Source organism: Notolepis coatsorum (assembly GCF_963971535.1).
Source record: "Notolepis coatsorum genome assembly, chromosome: 4".
NCBI classification, from domain to species: Eukaryota; Metazoa; Chordata; class Actinopteri; order Aulopiformes; family Paralepididae; genus Notolepis; species Notolepis coatsorum.
The window spans coordinates 146,800,754-146,822,899 of NC_140168.1; the positions used below are offsets into that span (position 1 = coordinate 146,800,754).

General features: G+C 45.5%; 1 pseudogene across 1 annotated transcript in view; it reads left to right on the forward strand.

The window, feature by feature from the left end:
• LOC311226722 (elongation factor 1-alpha-like) overlaps nucleotides 1–22,146 on the forward strand; it is a 93,890-nt pseudogene that overhangs the window by 56,822 nt on the left and 14,922 nt on the right. The window contains exons 5-6 of the transcript in view: nucleotides 8,507–8,765; nucleotides 16,976–17,210. The product of the transcript in view is annotated as an elongation factor 1-alpha-like (transcript). The remainder of the gene's footprint in view (nucleotides 1–8,506; nucleotides 8,766–16,975; nucleotides 17,211–22,146) is intronic.

A 22,146-nucleotide genomic window follows, 5' to 3' on the forward strand; every position in this document is an offset into this window, starting at 1 on the left:
TATAGTGCCAACCTCAGTTCTGTCTCGTATTACTGCGCAAACCTGGACATGTTGAGACAAGCCTTGGCGGTGGCTTTGAACTCGCCATTGGGGGTATGGCCGTTGGCGCCTAGGGGTCGCTGTCCAATAGGAGAACGAATATTATGGTCTGGTTTGTACCTAGGTAAAGGGATATTCCGTGTATATATACAAAGAATATACAAGGGATATCAAACGATATACAAATATTATACATGGGATCTCAGGCAATAAATATATATATTCGGTTTAATCTGACCCTTTGTAATAATAATAATAATAATAATAATAATAATAATAATAATAATAATAATAAAAATAATAATAATAATAATAATAATAATAATAATAATAATAATAATAATAATAATAATAATAATAATAATAATGGCCTGTTGTTAGATATGGTACAATAGTCACAGAATTAATTCCCATTTTCACCAGCAGGGTACAGCCATATGGCACTGATAACCTGCAATCACATGAGAGGCCACAGTGCTCTAGATTAACCTCTGTTTCATATCATGGCTGTGCCTCTGTCCCTGAGACAGCTCTCTGGCCTTCCTTTGAGCTGGCAACTGCTACAGTAGATGGGAACACACTTGAAAGAAGTTATGAGCTTTAGGAAAATCAACAAGTGACCGCAGGTTGTAGGTAAATAGTTGACGATAAGCTAATGTTTTCATTCAGTATCCATTCCCAATTGAGCAACACATAGCCTACAGTAGGGGTTTTCATTGGCACATTCATTCATTTATTTTACAAATCTGTAGAAACACACAGTTCTCTACCTGCACTAATGTAAATCTGAATGTAACCAAAGAACATTGTTCAGGAAATAACTCGATCAGCTGGAGAAAAGCATACAATTCAGCTAATCAACTAGGAAATAACTCAATCAGCTGGAGAAAAGCATACAATTCAGCTAATCAACTAGGAAATAACTCAATGAGCCTGGAGAAAAGCATACAAATCAGCTAGTCAACTAACAAAGTCTTGGTCGACTAAAACCAAACGAGTAATTGATTATGAGCGGGCAGCCCTAATATCACCTGTATTCTCTCAGAGCACTTTTAGCATGTCAAACTTTTAATACCTAAGTGGTTCATTTGTTCAACTGCTCGCAAACATCGCTAACAGCATGCCCTTCCATTATAACTTTTTTTTCCTTTATCATTTCAAATGCGCTTAATAGGAAGTCTGCTGCTAAAATATGTAATAATGTCATTTTAAAACATTTTCAAAAGTTGAATTGCTGCTTCAAAATAAAAGTTATATAGCATTACTGGCAATCGTGTCTCGCTCTTCGCCATAATGAGATATCTCTTATCTCCAATACCTACTGTACTCATGAACAAAATAATTGCACTCTCATGCACGTGACCAGGCCATGCCCCCGCGTCCTACTATATGACGCCGGACATGGTCACACTTCCTCTTTTTTGCTTCCAACATGGACGCTGCAGTGCACTCCATGAACTAGTTGTTATGAAATGCAGAGAGAAATTGAACAATGTTGGGTTTTCGCTGGAGATTCGCCAGCCCCTGGAATCTTCTCGGCACATCCTAACAGCGCATCGGGCCTGTCCTGGGGTTTCCTCGTCTCGTGACAGCGGATCGAGGGACGTCGCGCGGCGGCTAGCTGTCAGGCTAGGTCGCGCACAGGTAGGGCCTGCGCTACCAGGCATCAATGCTAGCATTTGTGATACTGCTCGTTGTCCCGTTGGATGTTTTCCCAGCTATCCTGGAGCGCGTGGCTAATGCTAATGCTACGATGCTGGGTCACTGTTCATTTGTTCCCCGCCGTGAGCGGTCACCACTTTTCCCTCCTCTTAACCGGTTCATTGATGAAGGTCAGTCGGTAGCTAATGTGGGGGGTTTTGCTGAGGCTTATTTACCCTTTTTATGGGTGAATGGGCTGACAACAGGGCGCAAGGCAGGTGTGCCCTGGCTTGAGAGCCAGGTAGAATCGATCCTTTGCCCTGGCATGGTTGAACGGTGTCCCACCCGGAAGCCGACGCCTGAGGGCAAGTCGGCCCGGCAGGTGGCGGTATGGGCTGATGATGTTTATACCGCCACAGGATGGAATTTAGCAGCGGCCAGTGTTATTGCTCAGTTGACTGTTTTTCTGTCCACATTGGTGTCGGGTAGTGGGGCTGTAGGGCCAGCCGACGCCGAAAACATCGCACATGTTTTTGGGGTTATAGAACTTTTAACTCAGTCGCAGGCTATAACCGCAGGGAGAATCAGGATGCTATCAACTCTTATTCACAGGCATCTCTGGTTGGAGCAGTCTTCCCTTGGGGAGGAGAAAAGGTGTCTCCTCCTTAGGGCTCCCCTTTCCGCAGATGGACTATTCGCAGGCGGTATTTGACCTGGGCCCCACACCGCCTCGCACCATGCAGCCAGAGGTGAGAGCGCGGCCTCGTTAACGACTGTGGCGAGGCCCTCAACCAGCGGCCATGTTTCCCCCGCCTGAGGTACCCTGGACACAACGAAAACAGGTGACCACAAGGCCGACAGCCTTGGCGGCCGAGGGATCGGCTACATTAGATGAGCACGCCCTAAAAAACTGTCGCCGTCTAGCTGTGTCTAGCTCGCTCTCCGGTCACCCCCCCCCCCCCCCCAAACACCAGCGGGATAAGGGCTCTGATTTGTTTCCTTTGGTTGCGGGCCGCATGCTTTCAATGAAGCGCAAGCGGCCCCACGTTTCGCTTCTCATGGGGACAGGGGCTGACACCCAGTTGATGGCTAGGCCTGGGTCTGTCCATGAGAATGTTGTGCTGTCAAGCGGCTCCCATGCCACGCGTTCTGCGTCTGTGGTTGGTGATCCTGGTGTTACGTCTGTTGACAACAAAGGATGTCAGCAGGGGGGCTCGAGGCCTCTTGAGGCACAGTCTGGGTTCCCCCAACCTCGCCTTCGCCAGGCCGGGTATCACATTAGTGCCTCCCACGGCCGGATGACCGGCAGTGGTCTGGCAGGCGCGCGTGAGTTAGGTGGTAGTAATATCACTGCAGGGCTACGGTGTGTAGGAACCCACCCTATCGGGCAGTGTGGGGGCCTACCACCTTGCATGTCCAGCTGTAGAACAGTTCCTCGGCAATCCATGCTGGCGAGGTGTTCAGTGGGGGAGCTTTTGTCACCCAGTGTGATGTCAGCTTCCCCCGTATCAAACCGGCTCTTTCTGTCGGGGTCCCCCCTTGGGTGCGATTGCCTCGTTGGTAGTGTCAGGGTCCAATATCCCGACTCCACGAGACGCCCTGCTCGCGCGGTTAGCGAGTCCAGGGTTGGCAACGCACAGCGGGTGGGACCTGGCCGCCTATCTACGGTTCCTAGTGGACCAGCGCCAAGTGGCGGCGGGTGCGCGTTGGGATTATCATCACATATGGCTACAGAAGTGCCGTATGTCGAGGTGGATGGAGAGAATGTTGAGGCTGGGGCTTGTGTTGCAGTTTGCGCTGCCCCGCCCTCCGTTTTCAGGTTTGGTGCAGACCTTGTTGTCAGGGTCAGCAGCAGTGACAGCTCTGGCCGACGAGATCCAATCTCTGTTAGCGAAGCAAGCCATAGTCGTGGTCCCAAGGGAGGACGCGATGTGTGGTGTTTACTCCCGGTATTTTCTGGTGCCCAAGAAATCGGGAGGTGTCAGACCTATTCTGGATCTGTCTGCGTTCAATTGGCTGATTGTGATGAGGCGGTTCAGGATGTCAAACACCTGATAAACTCTGTCAGGGTGGGAGACTGGTTCACCTCCATAGACCTGAAGGATGCGTATTTTCTTCCCTCCTCACAGGAAATTCCTTTGCTTCCTTTTTCAGGGTGTGGCGTACGAAAACCAGAGGCTGCCGTTCGGCTACTCTCTGGCCCCCCACACATTCACCAAGTGCGTAGAGACCGCGCTGGAGCCTCTACGTCGCCAGGGGATACGAGTTATTTTCTATCTCGACGACATTCTGCTCCTCAGCCGGTCGGAGGAGGTCGCCAGGTCTCATACCAGGCTGGTGGTGGAATTTCTCAATAATCTGGGTTTTGCTGTGAACTGGGAGAAGAGTACTCCTCTTCCCAGTCAACAGGTGGAGTACTTGGGCTAGGTTCTAAGCTCAAGGCCCATGAGGGCAACCCTCTCGGAGCGGCGGCGAGTGGCACTCAGGGGGCTCCGTCCTGGCAGGACGGTTACGGCGCTGTCCGTGATGCGCCTACTCGGTATGATGGCATCTGCTCACTCTGTGGTCCCTCTTGGCCTCCTCTTCATGAGGAGGATACAGAGGTGGTTTTCCAGTATGGGAATAGACCTGGTGAGAGGCAAGTGGAAACGTCTGAAGGTTCCCATGTCAATACTGGGGGATCTCGACCACTGGGGGAGGACTGGTACCCTCACCAGCGGGGTCTCCATGGGCAACAGGCTATCACACGTCACAGTCTTCACCGACGCCTCCCTCACGGGATAGGGGGGGACATGTCGGACCAACGCAGTAGTGGGCAGCTGGACGTGCCATGCTGCCCGGTCTTATTGCATATCAATGTGTTGGAATTGAAGGCGGTCCTTCTGGTCCTCAAGCGGCTCGGCCACTTGGTGGTGGGCAAGCACGTGTTGGTCAGGACGGACAACACGACGACAGCTTTGTATATCAACAGACAGGGTGGAGTACACTCCATCCGTCTGCATCAGGCGGCGGTCGAGCTCTGGCTATGGGCGTCTCTCAATCTGCGCAGCCTGAGGGCGCTCCACATCCCTGGCAAGCAGAATGTGGGTGCGGGGCGGTCCACATTCCGACGAATGGGGACTACGTCCAGACATAGTCAGACAAGTCTGGGACCGGTTCGGGGAAGCCACGGTGGATCTGTTTGCGAGCAGACAGTCTCACCAGTGCCCCTTATGGTTTTCGGTCAGTCGGGGTGGATGCCTTCTCGATGTATCCATGGCCGCCCGGGATTCTGTACGCGTTTCCCCCCATACATCTGATAGCTCAGCTGTTGGAGCGGATACGTCGGGAGCGCAGGACCTTGATCCTGATCGCGCCGGACCGGGGCACGGTTGTGTGGTTCCCGGTCCTGATCCAGCTCTTGGTAGCCCCGCCGTGGCCTGTTCCTTGGTCATCGCGGGCCCTCTCTCAGGCACATGGGTCTCTGTGGCTGTTCCCTGTTCTGGGACAGCCGCTGATGGTTTGGCTGTTGAGAGGGTGAGTCTGGAGGGGATGGGTCTGGACCCTTCTGTGGTCGACACCATCCGAAATGCGTGTGCTCCCTCCACTATCGCAGTTTACGCGGGTAGGTGGCATACTTTTCAAGAGTGGTGTAAGGTGGGGGGCTGGGACCCGGTGTCCTGCCCCCTGGACGCTGTCCTTTCCTTCCTACAGTCTATTTTGGGTAGACTGTCAGCCTCGACGGTGAGGGTATATGCCGCGGCTATATCCTCTTGTCATGTGGGGTTTGAGGGCGGTACGTTGTTCAGCCACCCTCTTGTGAAGCGTTTCCTGCTTGGCGCTCGGCTTCAAGTTCAAGTTCAAGTTCAAGTTCTTTAATAGTTGTCATACAGAAGTACAGAATACTTTCATACAAAATGCTTCTTACTGTTACGCTCCAGAGACTGTGCTAGACAAGATAGTATCAAATAACATAATAACATAATATAGCATGAATTTAGAAGAAGAAAATGAGGTCACAGTGTTCGGTATAGACATATGTACAATGTTCTGAGTTACCATATAATATACAATACACAATACTATGCAGTGTACTAATGTACAGTACTATCTAGTGCAAAGCAGAAATGGGATGAGGTACAATTTTAGGTACAATTTACAGTAAGGTGTACGAGTTGTAGTGCAATCCTTCATCCATAAATATAAAGTGTGGGGAGTGGGTGCTACAGTGTGTTTGTTTAAAGTGGGTGTGTGCTATAAAGTGTGTGGAGTGGGTGCTACAGTGTGTTTGTTTAAAGTGAGTGTGTGCGTGTGGATGTGTGTGCTATGTGCGTTTGGTGGTTGTTGTTGTGTAGTGTTCATTCATTGTTCGTTTAGCAGCCTGATGGCCGGTGGAACGTTCTCTGTCTCCGAGTTGGGACCTCCAACTGGTCCTCGGCCGGTTGTCTGAGGCCCCGTTTGAGCCTCTTGAGCAGGCGTCTTTGGAGCAGCTGTCTTTCAAGACTGCGTTCCTGCTGGCCATCACCTCCGCTAAGCGCGTGGGTGAGCTGTGTGCTCTCTCGGTGCAGCCTGAGTGCTTGTCTATTCATGCCAATAGCGGTGCGACTCTGAGGCCTAATCCAGTCTTCGTGCCAAAAAATATCCTGAGCTCTTTTCGCTCCAGGGATATTGTGATTCAGGCGTTTTCATCCGCCTACTCACGCTAGTGGGTTAGAGGCGAGCCTTCACCTGTCGTGTCCCGTCCGGGCTTTGGGGGTTTACCTCAGTCGGACTCGGGATCTCAGGGCTGCCGATCAGCTTTTTGTTTGTTACATTGGCCTTCGTGCTGGTAAGGCACTGTCCAAGCAGCGCCTGTCGCATTGGCTGTGCGAGGGCATTGACCTTTGCTACACGTTGGCTGGACAGGCCCCCCCTGGGGGTGTCAGGGCGCCCTCCACTCGTGGGGTGGCGCTCTGCCGCCTTTTTAGGGGGGGCCTCGGTGGAGGACATGTGTGCTGCGGCCTCCTGGTCCTCCCCGGGTCCTTTCGTCAAGTTTTACATCATGGACATGACTGGGGGTTCTGTCTCCCAGGCGGTTCTGAGGTCTGGGACCTCCCCTGCGTCCTGCCTCTCGGTGGGTTAGCAGGGGTGTGTGCCATAGGGTGTTGTGTCACACGTGGTCCCGCCTGTACTGTGCATTTTTAGGGGTCTCTGGTTCCCTCTTTTTCGCATTTTGGTGGAGTTGACTCCCGCCCCCCCTTCACTAGGACGGGCGCGTGGACGGGACTCCCCTCCCCCCTGATAGTAGGGCTTGCGGGTCCTCAGGGGGTACACTTGTCAGGCCACGTGTCTGCTCTGCCCCATATCTCATTATGGCGAACAGCGAGAGACGCGATTGCCAGTAATGCTATATAACAAAAGGTTATCCTATAACCTAGTTATATGAATACTGGCTGAGCGTCTCGCTCTTAGCGCCCTGAGGTCCTTTGGTTGGGTTTTCTGTGTTGGAAACTTTTCTGAGGAAGGGGGAGTGTGACCATGTCCGGCGTCATATAGTAGGACGCGGGGGCGTGGCCTGGTCACGTGCATGAGAGTGCAATTGTTTTGTTCATGAGTACAGTAGGTACTGGAGATAAGAGATATCTCATTATGGCGAAGAGCGAGACGCTCAGCCAGTATTCATATAACTAGGTTATAGGATAACCTTTTGTTAAAAAAAAAAACATTTCCATGAGAGGAATACATTTTATAGAGTATGTCTTTAACTCTTTAATTGCCAAACCCGAGATAAGTCGGGGTAAACTCGCTGCCAGACACGAGATATCTCGGGTTTTGGTCGTTTATTCTTTTATTCAATATTTTTATTCATTATTCATCCATGGACCTCGGTGTTACCATAGGAAATTAGTCTGAGATCGCCAAAGTGCAATACCGGCCGCATCCTGCTAGACGGCAGTATCGAGAAACCTTATATCTTACCCTGTGTTACGTTCAAATCCCTCCGGGCGCAGTTTTCTGGGTCAGGCGAGTCGAGCGGTTCGCCCGATCGCATTGAAGGGCGTCAAATGCCCCCGATGCATGTGTTGTGGTGGGTTATGTCGTGGACCAGATGGACATCAGATGGACTGGATGGCGATCAAACTATTGGAATATTCTTTTTGGAATACCCCCGATCAGAGGTAAGGACTATCTGACGTCAATTCCAGCTTGATCGCGCAATGTTTTCATACCGATCCAGCTGATCAGTGTTTTTAGTGTTCGAAACGAATGCTGTTACTGGCAATCAAAGTATCAGAAACGACCCCCCCCCCCCGCCTTTCATGCATTCATGATGAAACATAATACCTATTATATATATTTGATTTGGAAATAGTAGCGTGTCCAGGCAAGAAACGCTTATAGTAGAATACACGTAGCGCCCTATAACTCAGCGTTTCATGAATTATCCCGGATCACTCCTAAACTATACTCACCGCGGAATAACTCGCGAACGTATGCATGACATTTTTTTCTCTTTTTTGCATCTTGGACGGAAGAAAGTCACTGTCAAATGACCATAGTATTGTCCCCATAGCTATAATATAGAATATAGATATAGCTCTCCAAACATAGTGACGCACAGTGAAAATATGTAATGGAAACCTGGCACATTAGCTACAAGGCCAAGACTATATAGCTGGCACTGAATGAGTTGATCTGTGAACCACAGATTAAGCTAGGAGCGCAAAAAATGTATAAAAAGATTTAAAAAATATATATAATTAAACACCTTTATGTAGATAGAATACACATCTTTAAACCAAATTGGAAGATAAAAGTGACTCATTAAATGCAAGGTGTACACTAACTTCCATGGCTTTTGTTGTAGGTATTGGAACTGTCCCTGTAGGCCGAGTGGAGAGTGGCATTCTAAAGCCAGGCATGATGGTGACCTTCGCCCCTCCGATGATCACTACAGAGGTGAAGACGGTGGAGATGCACCATGAATCCCTCTCTGAAGCACTTCCTGGCGACAATGTGGGCTTCAATGTGAAAAACATCGCTATTAAGGACATCAAACGTGGAAACGTGGCGGGGGACATGAAAAATACCCCCCCTCCCGTGCCGCCAAGTCTTTCCTTTCTCAGGTTAGTTACAAATGTATTGTACTTATATATATATATATGTGTGTGAAAGAGTGCAACTGTGTGAATCTAGCTAAGGCTTTCCCCACCTTAAAGGTGCAAGTTGTATTCCAAATGTAAACAAATGGATAGACTAATGGCGCTTTTCCACTGCATAGTACCTACTCGACTCTACTCTACTCTACTCTACTTGCTTTAGGTACCTGGTACCATGTTGCTTTTCCACTGCAGGTACTAAAATAAAGTACTCAGTTTGTCTCCGTGTGGGGAGGCGGGGCTGCTGGTGATCAGCATGAGAGCTCACCGAGTGAATCCACAGTCACTTGATCCTCAATAGGAAACCAACCTAGATTTACCCTGAAGGACTGGTTCTGGCCGAACTGTTCGTTATACAAGTATCACAGAGACATTTCAAATGTACTCACAGTTGCACGAGGGTTTCGGACAGAGATACGGGATGGTTTGAAAGCTCGGCGTTGCTAATAAACATTTTAAATATTTTTTATAAACTGCTCAAAACGGCATTATTTCCGGCGTTGGGTGCATGATGCGCATGCGCTGTGATCACACCAGGCAGCCAACGCCGGAAATAATGCAGTGTTGAGCAGTTTATAAAAAATATTTAAAATGTTTATTAGCAACGCCGAGCTTTCAAACCATCCCGTATCTCTGTCCGAAATCCTCGTGCAACTGTGAGTACCTTTGAAATGTCTCTGTGATACTTGTATAACGAACGGTTCGGCCAGAACCAGTCCTTCATGGTAAATCTAGGTTGGTTTCCTATTAAGGAGCAAGTGACTGTGGATCCACTCGGTGCATCACAGTCACGAAAGGGGCTATGAGCTTGGCAAGCCAGAGTAAAACACAGTTTTCAATCAATCAATAACAACATTAACGAGACTCTCGTTGTGTCTATTCTGCTAACGCTAACGTTACCCCTCATTGTGTCTATTCTACAAGCGTTAACGTCAGCTAGGCTGTCTATATATGCTAACGTTAACGTTAGCATTAGGCTAACAACAACGCTGTAACGTTACCAGTCGCGTCTATTTGCTAACGTTAGCATTAGGTAATAACCGGATTAAAATGGATGGTGATTACCTCGCGTTGTGTCTATTCTACTAGCATTAACGTTACTCATACAAACAATCAATAGCGAGTTATATTGATCCCGCTATGTACGATAGCCATGCTAAAACGCTAGCACAACAGAACATTCCGTCCACCGTTGTGGAGCTTAAGCCTTAACAAGTCAGCGATCTTTTTGCGAGACTAAACTCTCCGCTCGGTGGCAAATTGTGTTGATGTCGGTTTTGTTTAATCAATAAATGAGGCAGAATACACAGTGACTGTATCATTTGTTTATTGAACTTGTGCCTGCTGCAACCATAATGAAATCCTATGCGAGACATTAAAGATGGCGGCGTTGTTTTCGTTCAGACCAGTTCAGACTCTCCAACGCGTCTCTCTTCTGACCAATCAGTGGTCTGCAGTGTTTCACGTGACTTTTATAGTACCAGTTCTACCCGCTTGGCTCGCGCTTGGAACCAGACTCGAGCAGGGACTAAAAAAGTACCGAAAAAGTACCTGGTACCAGCCTGGTACCAGGTACTTTGGTAATGGAAAACCGAAAATACCGAGTAGAGTAGAGTAGAGTAGAGTAGGTACCATGCAGTGGAAAAGCGCCATAAGAATAGATGAACGAATTCCATATAAATCTATAGTTCATTAACGATGCAGCAGCTGATGCTGTACTGTACACACACGCATGCGTGCACACTCTGTAGCGTGACAATGATTTGCAACTCCAAATTATACAAATAATCCATAATCTCCCAAAATGAGATTAGATTAGATTCAAATGTATTGTCATCATACAGCACAAGTACAATACAACGAAAATAAGTTTGGCATCCAACCAGAGTGCAAATGTAAGTACAATAGTAAAATATAATCAAGACGTTTCTACACTGGCTCTTAGATGTGCGCAAGCAATGTAATAAATAAATTTAGGGGGAGTGTGACCATGTCCGGCGTCATATAGTAGGACGCGGGGGCGTGGCCTGGTCACGTGCATGAGAGTGCAATTGTTTTGTTCATGAGTACAGTAGGTACTGGAGATAAGAGATCTCATTATGGCGAAGAGCGAGACGCTCAGCCAGTATTCATATAACTAGGTTATAGATAACCTTTCGTTAAAAAAAAAACATTTCCATGAGAGGAATACATTTTATATTTTATAGAGTATGTCTTTAACTCTTTAATTGCCAAACCCGAGATAAGTCGGGTAAACTCGCTGCCAGACCCGAGATATCTCGGGTTTTGGTCGTTTATTCTTTTATTCAATATTTTTATTCATTATTCATCCATGGACCTCGGTGTTACCATAGGAAATTAGTCTGAGATCGCCAAAGTGCAATACCGGCCGCATCCTGCTAGACGGCAGTATCGAGAAACCTTATATCTTACCCTGTGTTACGTTCAAATCCCTCCGGGTGCAGTTTTCCGGGTCAGGCGAGTCGAGCGGTTTGCCCGATCGCATTGAAGGGCGTCAAATGCCCCCGATGCATGTGTTGTGGTGGGTTATGTCGTGGACAAGATGGACATCAGATGGACTGGATGGCGATCAAACTATTGGAATATTCTTTTTGGAATACCCCCGATCAGAGGTAAGGACTATCTGACATCAATTCCAGCTTGATCGCGCAATGTTTTCATACCGATCCAGCTGATCAGTGTTTTTAGTGTTCAAAACGAATGCCGTTACTGGCAATCAAAGTATCAGAAACGACCCCCCCCCCCCCCGCCTTTCATGCATTCATGATGAAACATAATACCTATTATATATATTTGATTTGGAAATAGTAGCGTGTCCAGGCAAGAAACGCTTATAGTAGAATACGCGTAGCGCCCTATAACTCAGCGTTTCATGAATTATCCCGGATCACTCCTAAACTATACTCACCACGGAATAACTCGCGAACGTATGCATGACATTTTTTTCTCTTTTTTGCATCTTGGACGGAAGAAAGTCACTGTCAAATGACCATAGTATTGTCCCCATAGCTATAATATAGAATATAGATATAGCTCTCCAAACATAGTGACACACAGTGAAAATATGTAATGGAAACCTGGCACATTAGCTACAAGGCCAAGACTATATAGCTGGCACTGAATGAGTTGATCTGTGAACCGCAGATTAAGCTAGGAGCGCAAAAAATGTATAAAAAGATTTAAAAAATATATATAATTAAACACCTTTATGTAGATAGAATACACATCTTTAAACCAAATTGGAAGATAAAAGTGACTCATTAAATGCAAGGTGTACACTAACTTCCATGGCTTTTGTTGTAGGTATTGGAACTGTCCCTGTAGGCCGAGTGGAGAGTGGCATTCTAAAGCCAGGCATGATGGTGACCTTCGCCCCTCCGATGACCACTACAGAGGTGAAGACGGTGGAGATGCACCATGAATCCCTCTCTGAAACACTTCCTGGCGACAATGTGGGCTTCAATGTGAAAAACATCGCTATTAAGGACATCAAACGTGGAAACGTGGCGGGGGACATGAAAAATACCCCCCCCCCCCGTGCCGCCAAGTCTTTCCTTTCTCAGGTTAGTTACAAATGTATTGTACTTATATATATATATATATATATATATATATATATATATATATATATATATATGTGTGTGAAAGAGTGCAACTGTGTGAATCTAGCTAAGGCTTTCCCCACCTTAAAGGTGCAAGTTGTAATCCAAATGTAAACAAATGGATAGACTAAAGGTGCTCCCATAGTCGAGCAGACTGTACACAGAGCAGACTCCGCGGAGGTCCGCGCGGCTCTTTGAGCTTTGATCTCAGCGGACAGCAGACCCACAGATGCGAAGCTCCTATTTCCTGACGCGCGGACATCCGCGCCGCTGACTTGGTGTCACACAAAACGCTGCTCGGCGTTTTGGTTGACATCGAACTGCATTTAATGTGACGCCGATCTGCATTTTACTCTGACCACTCGCTCCGTGCCAAGAGAGATGTTTGAATGGCTTTTCTAAATGGTGTGTAAAATTGCCAGTTTTATTTCGAAATATTGGAAACGGAGATAACATAGAATGTTATCTCCGTTTCCAATATTTTTAAATAAAACTGGTGCTTTTATTTCATGCAATGCTGTTTCATTTCAGCACCACGCGCTGTCCACCTCAAGCCTATACGGTACATTGCATCTCGATGCCTATATACCTGTTATTCAAGTGCGTAAAACTTTTTTTGTGGGAAATGTAGTAAAACTGGTGCGAGAAATGTAGGAAATAGACCGCGGACGTCCGCTGAGATCTGCTCGACTATGAAAGCTCAAAGAGCCGCGCGGACCTCCGCGGAGTCTGCTCTGTGTACAGTCTGCTCGACTATGGGAGCACCTTAAGAATCAGTGGCGGCTCTGCCACTAGGGGCGCAAGGGCGCCGACCCACCTGCTGGCCAGCTGCTGTTAAATCAGAGAAGAAGACAATAAAACTTTTTCGTTTTTGTGTTTTATAGCCCTATAAATAATATAAACATGTTTGAAATGAATAATATTTACTCATTTTAAGTATGTTTGTATTTCCAATGCACAATATAACGTTATTATCTAAATTAAAAAAACATCGTTTTCATGAGCAGGAAGTGACGTTTTTTTTTAATTTTTTCGTATTTCTCGCCCGGGCTAGAAGCGATAGCGCTCTGAGTGCGCGTCACAGTTTGATCGCTGTCTCCGTCACAGCCAATCAGTGCATACGGCGTTGTGCGTTGAAATATGACTATTATGTTGGAATCCGAGCGCGATTTGAAGCGGTCTAGGCAGCAGCGTGAACTTCCGTGAAGAATTTCCATAGCCGCATTTTCGTGGAGACGCTCTCTGATTGGCCGACGCGATGCCAGTTTTTTTCCATAGCCGCATTTCTCGGGTTGGCTTAATGCAACACAGCAACAGCAGTTCAGTCGACTCGTCAACAACAACAGCAACTACACTGAGCTTAGGCACTCTTTCAAAGTTGGTTAAGGTTAGAGTTTGTCTTAGAGCATGGCGATAGAACGCCAGGTAGTTTGCAGGCTGTTCGAGGCGGAAATGGACAAAGACACAGCTCTTCACTCACACAGCTTGTTGGCTAACAACAAGCTATATGGATGCGGAGGGACAACAATGAATGGACATCAACACAGGCTGGATGGACAATGCCATGGAGTGGATATACTTTATCAACAAGCCAACAACAACAAGGTAGATTAGCGATCTTAACTCTAGTTTAATACATGATACGTTGTCTACTGATGCCGCATAACGTTGTAACGTTACAGCTACTGCTAGCTGTTAGCTCCGTCATCTTAGCTGGCCACTTTTATAAACACTTCATGGAAACGGAGTAACGTTAACGTTTAAACGTTATGTCGAGGTCATACAATACTACAGTCGACATAAGGTTAACGTTACCCCGTTTCCATGAAGTGTTTAAATAGCAGCAATATTGTTGAAAATGTAACTTTACTAAAATGCTCTCTCTCTCTCTCTCTCTCGCTCTCGCTCTCGCTCTCTCTCTCTCTCTCTCTAATTTCGCCGCATGTGGGACATAACCACTCAGACAATGAATGGTAACTTGTTTAAAATAACGAGCTTTACAAATGTGTTTATTATTGAATGGATCTGACATCATCTGAGAGAGAGAGAGAGCGAGAGAGAGAGAGAGAGAGAGAGAGAGCGAGAGAGAGAGAGAGAGAGAGAGCTGTGCGTGTTTGTGTTGGGCTTTTTTTACCAAACGTTTGGTATAGCGCCCCTAGTGGCGAAGTACCCAGCCACTGTTAAGAATAGATGAACGAATTCCATATAAATCTATAGTTCATTAACGATGCAGCAGCTGATACTGTACTGTACACACACGCATGCGTGCACACTCTGTAGCGTGACAATGATTTGCAACTCCAAATTATACAAATAATCCATAATCTCCCAAAATGAGATTAGATTAGATTCAAATGTATTGTCATCATACAGCACAAGTACAATACAACGAAAATAAGTTTGGCATCCAACCAGAGTGCAAATGTAAGTACAATAGTAACATATAATCAAGACGTTTCTACACTGGCTCTTAGATGTGCGCAAGCAATGTAATAAATAAATAAAACCAACAATAAATAATATCATAATAACAACACGGTATATGGAATATTAATAGTCTATTCCACTATAGCTATATCCACAGCGATCTGGTTTAGTTAGTCTTATTTATTTATTTTCGGACATGGTTCGTTGAGTCATGACTATAAATGTAAAACATAATTGTTAATGATACAAATAGTGTCGTATTTATTATCATTATAATTATTTAATTCCACGGATGTCTGTCATATCGAAGTGATATTGGCATGACATATTAGCATGACATCTCATTTAGTAATGTCAATACTGAACGACTACACGCTATTACTGCAGCACATTACTGCATCACATTGCAGTCAGCACATTACTGCATCACAGTGCAGTCAGCACATTACTGCATCACAGTGCAGTCAGCACATTACTGCATCACAGTGCAGTCAGCACATTACTGCATCACAGTGGTGTATCAGTCAGCACATTACTGCATCACAGTGGTGTATCAGTCAGCACATTACTGCATCACAGTGGTGTATCAGTCAGCACATTACTGCATCACAGTGGTGTATCAGTCAGCACATTACTGCATCACAGTGGTGTATCAGTCAGCACATTACTGCATCACAGTGGTGTATCAGGGATGATTCCAAGGGCCCAACACTGGGGGGGGGGGGCCCAAAAAAATTGTTTTTACTAGACATCACTCAGGTGTATTATTGATGCTCTCATTGATACTATGTTTGTTTCTGACGTGTGTGTGTGTGTGTGTGTGTGTGTGTGTGTGTGTGTGTGTGTGTGTGTGTGTGTGTGTGTGTGTGTGTGTGTGTGTGTGTGTGTGTGTGTGTGTGTGTGTGTGTGTGTGTGTGTGTGTGTGTGTCTGTGTGTGTGTGTGTGTGTGTGTGTGTGTGTGTGTGTGTGTGTGTGTGTGTGTGTGTGTGTGTGTGTGTGTGTGTGTGTGTGTGTGTGTGTGTGTGTGTGTGTGTGAGAGAGATATATAGAGAGAGAGGGGGGGCTTTGGTAGACTATTGCATTGGTCCATTCATTGAAGATGAACGCAATGCGACATCCTTTACTAGGCTCACCCACCAACAGTGCAGGTGCTGAACTGCTGATCCGAATGTATAGGTAAAAACCATATTATGCGTTTTCATCAATAAATAAATGGCCAAAAAAATAATTAAGCGCTTGAGCGCACTTGCATTCACCGGGGGCCTACAAATACATTCTTTCATGGGGCCCAGATTCTACAGCTACGCCCCTGGGCGCAATGACTAGGAAACAAAACCAAACAAAAATAATTGCTTAAGGCTTTAACAAAGGGTGCAGGCATTAACTAGACTGGACCACAGAAGTGTGCAGGGTCTGCTGTTATAGTTTTAACAGCTATTTTCCGACTCCTGCCTAAAGATGTTGCCTTCTGAAACGGTTTGTGAGATAAATTAATTGTCAGACCTACTGAGGTCCGACCTAAAGCCCTATTTGTAAATAGCTCTGAAAGTAAAATGTAATGCTATCAATGTCATAATGCACCGCACGTCTGTCATACATGATATCTTGCTCAAGTGTGATTTATCTAGCCTAAACCCAAGTTGGCATATTCTTCCTGTGATCCCGTTGTTATACAGAATACAGTTTTACACATAATTATCTAAATGAGAGCATATCCAATGAGTGAAGCAGAAGAGAACAATACTAGGTAACTAGGTAAGTCTAGATACAAGACTAGGTATGTATAGGTACAATAATAGGTAACTAGGTAGTATGTCTAGGTACAAGACTAGGTAACTAGGTAAGTCTAGATACAAGACTAGGTAAGTCTAGGTACATTTCTTGGCAAGTGCAATATTTGTTATATTGTATTTTCTGCAAGAATCTACCAGATCTGCTCTGCTCCTAGGTTTCTAAATGCATTTAGCAATAATAGTTTTGATATTCAGATATGAATTCACTGCGCAATGTGCCCATGTTTGTACACCCAACTAAAAGACACAGATCTCAGAGCTTCTAAATCATCTGTATTCTCTTGTGCAGCAGAGTGCGGAAATTACTGTTTTTGTCTGCCCTGGCTCTCCTCAGGTCATCATCATGAACCACCCTGGCGAGATCCATGCAGGTTACACCCCCGTGTTGGACTGCCACACAGCTCACGTCGCCTGCAAGTTCAGCGAACTTCAGGCGAAGATTGATCGGCGAAGTGGCAAAACGTTGGAGGAATCCCCTAAGTGTCTGAAGAGCAGGGATGCCGGTATGGTTCAGCTGATCCCCTCCAAACCTATGGTGGTGGAAGCCTTTGCCGAGTTCGGTCCACTGGGTGAGTCTGTATTTCAATCAAATTTAAAGCTCATAATTACCATCATTTGAGCAACAGAATTACACTACACAGGAATCCAGTGGCGGCTGGCTACTAGGGGCGCTCGGGCGCCGACCCCCCTGGTTAACCCTGGTTAAAAGAGAGGAGAATAAGATTTTTTTTTAGTTTTTTTTGTTTTATAGCCCTATAAATAATATAAACATGTTTAAAATGAATAATATTTACTCATTTTAAATTTTAAGTATGTTTGTGTTTCCAATGCACAATATAACGTTAATATATCAAATAAAAATAATCGTTTTCCTGAACAGGAAGTGACTCACTGTCTGATAGAGAATACGTTCCGTTACCGTAGCCGCATTCTCCTCGCCGTATTTCTCTCGGGCTAGACGCAATAGCGCTCTGAGTGCGCATGCACGCCATGCACTGTTTCATCGCTGTATCCGTCGCAGCCAATCAGTGCGTAGCGCGCTGTGCGTTGAAATATGATGTATTATGATGGAACACGGGCGGGTTTTGAAGCGGTCTAAGCAGCAGCGTCTATAATTTCCGTAGCCGCATTTCGCGGAGACGCTCTCTGATTGGCCGACGTCAGTTTCTGTTGTAGCTGACTTGTGTTGTTGTGATGCAGCTATTTGTCTTAGAGCGTGACGGCAAGTTCTTTCGACGGTTAAGCTTAGGCACTCTTTCAAAGTTGGTTAAGGTTAGAGTTTGTCTTAGAGCATGGCGATAGGAACACCAGGTAGTATAGCTATATATGGATGCAGTGTGGACATGCATGGACAATGGACATCAACACAGTCTGAACAGTGGAGTGGATATACTTGATCAATGCTAACAAGCTAATAGCTGGATGCAGTCTCGACCACGTAAACAGTGAGTTAATTCGGTCTCTCTCTCTCGCTCTCTCTCGCTCTCTCTCTCTCTCTCTTCTCTCTCTCTTCTCTCTCTCTCTCTCTCTCTCTCTCTCTCGCTCTCTCTCTCTCTCTCTCTCTCTCTCTCTCTCTCTCTCTCTCTCTCTCTCTCTCTCTCTCTCTCTCTCTCTCTCTCTCTAGCCTTGGCTCGTTTAACAATATGCAAAATATGTGTACAGCCCTGTACTCATACTGAAGTTATTCTTGGTATATAATACTACACATACACTAGGTCTGATTGTGTAACGAATCGATTCCACATCGCGCTGTGTGTGAGAGAGAGAAAGAGAGAGAAGGAGGGATAGAGGGGGATACTAATTAATTCCGCCCCCCCCCCGTGAAGAATTCACGAGCCGCTACTGCAGGAATCCCATGGGGCGTTTGATGTAGGGATGGAGGCCTTGCACATAATGGGCCTTTCTCAAACCGATCCCTCCCCAGTAGCATTTCACTAGGTCACTCCATAATAGAGGCTGACATGTGAGTGGATTTTGACTCCCGCTCCTTCCCACTCCCACAGAAATAATCCCATCCCATCCCAATCCCAAATGAGAGTTTCGAAAAAAATCCCACTCCCTCCCACTCCCACAGAGGACTGATCCCAATCCCGTCCCAATCCCGAGCCAAACTTTTATAGAATCCCACTCCCATCCCACTCCGTTTACCAATCCTGCTCTGTTTTTCTTCCTCAGTATAAAATATGCAGTACATGGGTCACATCATGTCTGTAGGGCTGTACGTTAACTTTTTTTGCACATAGCACTGGTGCTACAGAGGTTGATAGTTTTGTAGCACAGGCCAAAATCTTGTAGCACAAGTATAAAACGTGTTATATTTGTAACAGTCACAAATGTGCCTATTGTTTTGTGTTATTTAGTTGCAGTGCCATGTTTGGCTGTCGTTTTCATGCTGACAAGTTGACGTCACACAGCCAGACACGTTACGTGTAAGGAATTATGGGATTCGGTGTTGGATGTATGGACTCTACTAGGGGTGGGAATCACCAGTTTCATCACGATACGATACGATATCGATTCTTTGGACAACGATATTTGCCAATATCACAAAGTCTGCCACGATACGATACGATGCAGGTGCCTGCAATCGATATGAGACAATATCATAAGCCCATTCAACACAATCAGTAACATTGATTGATTGATTAATTGAAAAGTTTATTAACAGATTGCAGAATGGGTACAGTACAGTACAGCTCAATACATACAATTGTTAAGGGGATGCAGACCAGAGAAAGACTTTCGTCTTGTTTACATCAGGGTCCCCCATTTTCAATTCATCATATGACACACACGACATACAGATAGACAGTACTGCTACATCTATACATTTATGACATACCAGATTTGCAAATACAGTACTGTTTGTGATACAAAAAAATCCAGAAAAAGAGTGTATATACATTTGACATAGAAACTGTACATTGGAGGAGGTTGGGTAGGTGGGGTGGGGTTGGGTGGCGCTGTACATTGGAGGTGGGGGGGGGGGTTGGGTAGGGGGGACACACTGTACACTGTACATTGGAATACTGACATACATTTGACATAAAAACTGTACATTGGAGGAGGTTGGGTAGGTGGGGTGGGGTTGGGTGGGGCTGTACATTGGAGGTGGGGGGGGTTGGGTAGGGGGGGGGGACACTGTACATTGGAATACTGACAAAGCCATACTTGGTCTTTACTGTACAACTGGGTTAGGACATTTGTAGGGGCCAGTTTCGAATTGCAATCTCCCGTAGGTGTTCTTTGAGAATGTTTTTGAAAGTGGGTAGTGATTCACATTCCTTTACAGCTTTGGGTAGGGCGTTCCACATTGATGTGGCATAATTGCGAAACGTGTTTAGTCCCTTGTTTGAGCCGAATCTGGGTTTCACATGATTTGTGGAGCTCCCTCTGGTGTTGTGATCGTGGTATTCACTGACCTTTGGGAAGTATTTTGACATGTACATGGGTACCTTGGTCGTGTAGTATATCTTGTAGACCAGGCCCATTGCAAGTTGCTGTACTCTGTCGTCTACTCTAAGCCATCCTAGGTTGGTAAAGTGGGCAGGGGTGAGGTGGGTTCTAGGAGTCAGGTCAAGCAGTAGTCTGACTAGTTTGTTTTGAGATGTTTGTAATTTGGTTTTTAGATCAACTCAAAAAAGGTAACGAAAATATAATTTGAAAGAAATAAATGTAGCTCTTCCAGACATTTAAATGAAAAACAATCTATTGTTTTAATAGAAATAGACCTCCTGTTCACTGTAAAGTACCACGTTTTGATATATTGAGCTTTAAACTTGAAATAACTTTTTGGAACTCACAACACACAACCTAAAACCCCTCCCTACCTCCCACTCCTAAACAGTTCCTAATTTTTTTTATGTTGCATGATCATGTATACATTTATTATGTATTATATTTGTTATGTTTAAATATCAACATTATCTGGCCATCCTCAGTAAATACTATCAAACTCCTTTGACCTCACCTACATAAAATCATTGACGTAGAGACAGGGACAGAGAGAGGCTGAGGCCCCCCCCCCCCCTCCCTTTCCTCACTGTTTTCTCTGCCTCTGACCCAGGTTAGCTTAGTTTAGTTACGGGTAGCAGCTAACTAGTTAGTTTTGGTGAGGATGCAAAGCATGTAAGATGCATTGGAAGCGTTGCAGGGAAAAACAGGCAGGGACGTATTTCCTGGTCGCAAAATGCGCACTCTAACATAACATAGCACGCTGTTGTTGTTGGGCTGCTGTAGCTGCGCTTGGGAGGAAATGCCACAGGATTTTCAAAATAAGAGTATCGATATGAACCGAACGTTGCTAGCTGCCGGAGCCATAGATATTATGGCTGGAGCTGCGCTTGGGCGGAAATGAGACTTGCCACAGGATTTTCAAAATAAGAGTATCGATATGAACCGAATGCCTATCGCACGGGTGCTAGTGCAGTAAATTCAATGTTGGGCAAGTTACTTTTAAAAGGTAACTAGTTACAGTTACTAGTTACTTCTTCCAAAAAGTAACTAAATTACTTACTCAGTTACAAATGATAAAAGTAACTAGTTACTTCAGAAAGTAACTATTGCGTTTTACATAAACAACATACACAAATCTAAACTATTTTAATGTTGCTGTGGGACAAAGTGAGACTAGCCTCCAATCAAATGCCATGTATGTAGATATTATAATTACTATGTTTATATAGTGGATCATACAAATACAAACACAATAGATGTTTTGGAACTTTTGATATGTATTGCCCCTCAACAGGCCACCACAACTGGGCAACATTAAATTATGCTTGTTAAGCACTATACCAAAAATAAATAACAAATATATACTGATTGATTGAACATTTTAATTAACAGATTGCAGAATGGGTACAATACAGTACGGCTCAATACACACAATTGTTAAGGGGATGCAGATCAGAGAAATACTTTCGTCTTGTTTACATCAGGGTCCCCCATTTTCAATTCATGACATGTATGACATACACAACATACAGATATAAGAATCTAATCTAATCATCTAAACTAATCGAATCATGACATTTAAGACATGCATGACATACAGATATATATATCTCTGCGCACCAGACTGTGCTATTAAACCAGGAAGTGCAGCACTGTTGATAAGGCTGTCAGCAGTAGAGCCACTACTACTTGCCCTGCGCTGCAACACAACAAGAGTGAACAAAAAACGCTCATGGACCTGCGGTCTCACGCTGACTGCTCGCTTATTATGTTGTTCCGTTGGATTCGTTTTGGATTATTTGGGCTCAAAACGTACACTACACGGACCCGCGGTCTCACGCTGACTGAGTCGCTCGTGTGTCAGACTCTGAAGGCACCCGCCCACCTCTACCTCTGATTGGCTTACCATGACATTTTACTCAACCTCAGCCAATCGTCAGCACTGCCCACTAAACAAGGAAGGACAGAAAATGCCTCTCAGCACAGAGATCTGTCTGATGAAATAAACAGGTTCATTCATAGTAACGCGCCGCATTTTTTTGCAGTAAC